This window comes from Myotis nattereri (genome assembly GCF_964212035.1).
Source record: "Myotis nattereri genome assembly, chromosome: 16".
NCBI classification, from domain to species: domain Eukaryota; kingdom Metazoa; phylum Chordata; class Mammalia; order Chiroptera; family Vespertilionidae; genus Myotis; species Myotis nattereri.
The window spans coordinates 19,153,783-19,159,782 of NC_138091.1; positions in this window are offsets into that span (position 1 = coordinate 19,153,783).

Sequence of the window (6,000 nt, forward strand, 5' to 3'; positions counted from 1 at the left end):
CATGAACAAAGGCCACGTGTGTAGGTCATTCTCTAATCCCCTTCCGCTCCCTCATGAACTATTCACGGATTAGTTTCAGAAACGGACATGGGTGAACGCCGCGTGTCTGGGTTACTTAGGCTGTCCCAAGTCACAGAGATGACGACATTCAGAAGTGTGTTCTTCATCCTCCCCCTCTGATCTGTCCAGCTTTCCAGCCCGGGTCCTATGTTTACATGCTTGCCTTGTGTCTGTAGCTCAAGCATGTCAAACTCACGGCCAGCGGGCCGCATGCCTCATTTGGCCGTGAGGTTGACATGCTTGGCTAGCTCTTCAAGGGCAAGGTCTCTACCGAGCAAGTAGTTGGTGCTCAGTAAACCAACTACTTTTTTTAAATATATATTTGTATTGCTTTCAGAGAGGAAGGGAGAGGGAGAGATAGATGATGAGAGAGAATCATTGATTGGCTGCTTCCTGAATGCCCCACATCAGGGATTGAGCCTGCAACCTGGGCATGTGCCCTGACCGGGATTCGAACTGTGACCTCCTGGTTCATAGGTCAATGCTCAACCCCTGAGCCACATCCGGCCTGAGAACAAGGAAGGCACTTTCTCTTGGGGTGGTTTGTACAGGGGTCTGTCCCAGCTCTGTAATCTGTAAGCGTGTTATCTTTTGTGAGCTGACGTAGAACGCCAGCCACGAAGAACTGCAGGTCGGGTCTCCCAGGTGCTGATGCATTTGGAATTCACGCTCAGAACCTCAGGAGCCTGCCTCCCTGCTAAACAAGGGGCTGTGCCTCCGGGGCCGTGCTGCTCCTGGCCCTGGTCAGCAAACAGCAAGGCGTGTGGGCCATCGGGGCTGGGGGTGGCCCGGGCCTTGAGAGGAGGACAGAGAGGTGCTGTGGTCCCTTCTCCCTCTGCCCGTTGGTGCTGGAGGCAGGGAAGCGATGGGACCCGGGGGAGAGATGCTGATGGAGAGCCTCTCCTCACCTCCCTTCTGGAGGGAGTGCCTGGAGGAGGCGCCGACTCCGCACTGGGTATTGCCGGGTCGGCAAGGCAGGAGTGGGTCTGAGTGATGCCCTTGGGACCACAGGAGAGGAGCCACGCCAAGCCGCGGTCTCCAGGGTTCTCTTCCTTAACTAAGGGGACTCTTATTTTAGCAGCTTTCGAGAGCGATGAGAGTTCGCTGAGCATCAGGAGTGTCGGCCCACATCACCACGGTCACCATCGCCCTCGGAAGGGCCGGCTGCTGAGAGCGCGTGGTTCTTGGGGCTCTTGGAACACAGCAGAAAGGCGGTGGCCGGCCTGCCTTCTTACTAGACAGTGGCCTGCTCGTTCACCTCTGTCGGTTCCAGAGCAGAGATCTGGATGCTTCGACTCTGAGCATGTTTATTAGGTGGTTGAGCCCAACAGTGTGGGCTGGGTTGGAAGGGCTTCCGCTAGACATCCCGAGTGCTTCTGTCGGTCTTCGGTGAGGCCTAGGAAACCCCAGATGGCGACCCCAGGACCCGCCGCCAGGCCCAAGTGAGCTCAGCCAACACCCATCAGTGTGGGTCCCTCTCTGACTTGGAGCCCCTCCTCGGGGGCTCCTCCTGCCAGCCTCCCGGGGTTCCCACCCGGGCCCTGCTCGCTCTCACCAGTCTTCCAGGGCCTGAGGTGCGGCTTCTCACCCTCGGCTGGGGATGGGGACCCCTAGACCAACCCCCGCCCTGGATGATCCCCCTTTATCTGCTGCTCTTCCTGCTGCTAACCCTCATCCATTTTCCTTGAACCAAGCCTGCTGCCTCTCCCATTTTTCCTGCTGGCTTTCCAGTAATCCGGCCTGACTGCGGTGGCTGCTGCAAAGTCAGTCATCCGGTCCTGCCACCATGTCTGCCCCCAGCCCAGCACCCCAGCGGGGTGTCTGTCCCCAAGCCCAGCCCAGAACCCCAGCGGGGTGTCTGTCCCCAAGCCCAGCCCAGCACCCCAGCGGGTGTCTGTCCCCAAGCCCAGCCCAGCACCCCAGCGGGTGTCTGTCCCCAAGCCCAGCCCAGCACCCCAGCGGGTGTCTGTCCCCAAGCCCAGCCCAGCACCCCAGCGGGTGTCTGTCCCCAAGCCCAGCCCAGCACCCCAGCGGGTGTCTGTCCCCAAGCCCAGCCCAGCACCCCAGCGGGTGTCAGTCCCCATACCCAGCCCAGCACCCCAGCGGGGTGTCTGTCCCCAAGCCCAGCCCAGCACCCCAGCGGGTGTCTGTCCCCAAGCCCAGCCCAGCACCCCAGTGGGTGTCTGTCCCCAAGCCCAGCCCAGCACCCCAGCGGGGTGTCTGTCCCCAAGCCCAGCCCAGCACCCCAGCGGGTGTCTGTCCCCAAGCCCAGCCCAGAACCCCAGCGGGTGTCAGTCACCATGCCCAGCCCAGCACCCCAGCGGGTGTCTGTCCCCAAGCCCAGCCCAGCACCCCAGCGGGTGTCTGGAGGGTAGGCTCCCACCACCTCATCCTGCTGCCTTGCAATAACACCTTTGCTCCCACCTTCCCCGAGGCCTGGCCCTCAGTGGGTTGGGCCATGGGCCTGCCCCCCCCCATTCCTCTGCACCCGGAGAAGCCATCCATCTCTCCCGCCTCCGTTGTCTCCTCCTGGCACTGCCCTCTCCCCGTCCAGGGCGGTCTCTCCCCTTGGGAACGCCAAGCCGTCGTATATGCCATCTCTGGTGATGCCCTTCACTCCCATGAGACCCCTGGGTCTCTCCCTCCACCCATTCCAATACCTTAAAATCCCTGCTAGAAACCCTTTAAAAGCCTAGCAGTTTCTGGAGCATTCATCTAGCAAAAGCTGTTCACTCAGCTCCCCCATCTCAGCGCCCAGCCATAGTGTGCCCCTGGGAACCAGGCATCACCCAGCCGCCGCGGGGCCTCCCTCCTGGCACTGCCTTGTCTTCCCCAGGTGGCCCTGTGCTTTCCTTGCAACCCTCCACATGCCTCTTTGCTCCCTCTCTTGGGGTCTCTTTGCCTGGCTTTCCTCCCGGCCTCCCGCAGCCCAGCTTCCTCGCTGCTGCCTGCCTCCTGGGACCTGGTCGCCTTTCTCTCCTGCTTGCGTGGCTCCCCAGAACCTCCCACCCACACAGCCTTCCTCTCTCTTCCCCCCTCCATCTTGGTGAGGTCAGCCTCAGCCCTCCCACCTGTGGGCTGCAGATCTGGTGGGCGGTTGCTGGGCTGAGCTGAGAAGCCAGGCCACAGGGCTGCCATCCACTGGGTGGGGCCCTCAGGACCCGAGTCCGACTCCATCCATGCCGGGCGACCCTCCTGGGAATGGAAGAAGCCCAGGGAGCCTCTGGCCCTGAGATGCTGCGATCGAGTGGCAGGAACATTGAGACCCTGGACGGACGTGTAGGCTCAGCCATCTAGCCCACAGCCCCAGGGTTCCCTAAGCCTGGCCTGAACTTGACCCAGGAAGCCCCCAGCCATTCCCACCACCTGATCCTTGGGAGGAAGCAGGAGGCTAAGGCAGGAGAGCTGGGAGGGGAAACTGGCCCGGGAGCCTGTGCAGCCACTGTCCCTTCCAGCCCCTAGAGACCTTCTGGGAGAGAGTCCAGCCTCCAGGCCCAGGCCCAGGAGGAGAGCTGGTTCTCCTTGACCCCATTGTTCACCACACTGTGCTGGGAGCGTTACCTAGAGACCAGGAGAGACTGTGTCAACAACACCACCACTGTCCCACATCCACTCAGCACTTACAACTCAAAAATGCCTTTAAGTACATTCTTTTCTCTCTCTAGGTCATTGTCACCTCCTGCTTTGTGTGCTAGCAGGAACTCGGACCAATTAACACCTTGCTGACCAGTCACGAGATACCTCGTGTCTGCACTTACATGAATTTAAGTAATTTTAAACCTCTACATTGCTTTCAGACCTTACAATGAAGATCCCTTGTGACCCCCATGCCTCAGTTTCCGCATCTGTGAAAGGGGTCACGACAGTACTGCTCTCCAGGGTTATTGCGAGGAGTAAGGGAAGTCATCCCTGCAAACACCGAGCATGGCACCTGGCAGGCAGCAAGTGCTCAGCAGATGTCACTCCAGGTGTGCCCCTGTGCCCCTTGCAAGGGAACCCTGGGGCTTGTTTTCACAGCCTTCGTTCTCAAGTGCTGTCTTTGTCTTCTGCTTCCTGTTGTGTTCTCTCCTGTTTATAATCCCGTCTCTCCTTGCCTTGCCCTTCCGACCAGGCACTTGGCAGCGCTGTTCTGAGCCAGGCCACTGGCTGCCCTGCCAACAGATCGCATCTGGTTCCCCGTCCAGCCGGGCCGCCCGCGGAAACGGCGCCGCGGACAGTGCTGCAGGCTTGCTCCGGGCTTGCCGTCCGCCAGGCCTTTCGGAACTGGACCACATCCTAGGGGGCGGGCGGACAAAGTATTAATAGCCCTCTTTTACGGGTGAATTTTATAAATTGGGCCTTATAGGCATTAAGGGACATGCTCGGGTCGTACAGAACACACAGTGATGGAACCAAAGCTCCCTCTGCGCCTCTTGACTTCACAGCTTTCCATGCGGTGACACGATTTTGTCTCTCAACGAGGTGGTTCTGAGATGGTCTAGAAAACCTTAGCAGATGTCAACTGCAAGTCCAATCTCCATTTTTAAATATTTGTATGGTCCTGCTCTATGCCAAGCACTGGGCTTGGTTCTGGGCATACAAAGATGACTAAGATGTATTTGCTACTTTCCTAGCAGGGTCCAGCCCAGCAGCCCAGCGGCCAGGAGCCACGCTGCTGCCTCCGTTTCCAAGCGCTCCCATCACCTGCTGCCTCACCCTGCACTCCTGCCAGGGCCCAGCCCTGCCCAGGACCCAGCCACAGGGGAGCGATAATCACTCACTATGAGAGCTTTATTGATGTGCTCTCATTCGACTCTGACACTAACACTGAAACAGAGATTATTAACCCACTCGACAGGTGACATGGAAGCCCAGTGGGATGGGAATTTTCCCAAATGGAAAGTGGTGCCCCCATGTCTGACTACATAGTTCTCAGTGCCCTGCAGTGGCTTCCCAGGGCTCTGGCCTCCAGCCGGTTGACAGCCAGGCTCTTCCTCCCAGAACCTCCTGTCAGGGGCCAGTCTCCACTCTGATGGCACAGCCACACACTCCTCTGGGGGCTCACCGTGTCCTCGCCTCCTGGGCCAGCGCCATGCGCTGAACGGGACATGCTCACACCAGCCCTGTTTGGCGGGCACCTGGGTGGGCTGTGCCTGTCCAGCACTGTTTTGCAGATGGCTTCCTGCTCCGTCCGGGCCAACCTTGCTGGGGAAGCCGTGTCCCCAGCCCTCCAGTCTAGGATCCCCCTGTCTCCCAAAGGCATTATAGCCTGGCAGCCCCTCCCCACGTGGTGGCACACTGGCCCAGCAGCCCCCGTGGGCAGTGGACATTTAGCAAACAGCAGAAAGAAGCCCCTCACTCCCAGGAGGGCCAGCGAATGCCACTGGGTGATGCTCACTGGTCTTATTATTGGCTCAGTTTGGGAAACAAGCCTGTCCCTGTTCTAATCCCTGTGCTCTGACTGGTCAGATCTGAGACACGTGCCCACCCCGGATAAGGAGGTTAGGTCAGCAGCATCTCATCCACATGGACTGAACGTGGAAAATCGGGCCCTGCTACCTGAAGTGGAGGGAGTGGATGCTGGACAGGCAAGACCTGCCCGTGTGCACCGCACGAAGTAGCATGTCTCCTGAAGACTGGGCGATGCCAGACCGGTGTGGCTCAGTGGTTGAGCGTCGACCTATGAACCAGGAGGTCACTGTTCGATTCCCGGTCAGGGCACATGCCCAGGTTGCGGGCTTGATCCCCAGTGTGGGGCGTGCAGGAGGCAGCCGACCAATGATTCTCTCTCATCATTGATATTTCTATCTCCCTCTCCTTTCCTCTCTGAAATCAATAAAAGTATATTTTTAAAAAGATTGGGCAATAAGACACATTTTAATTTGCACCAACATCCCTTTTAGGTTCATGACATGCTATGCAAATGAAGGGATAATTAAGCAGCAGACCCTCCTAAGGCAG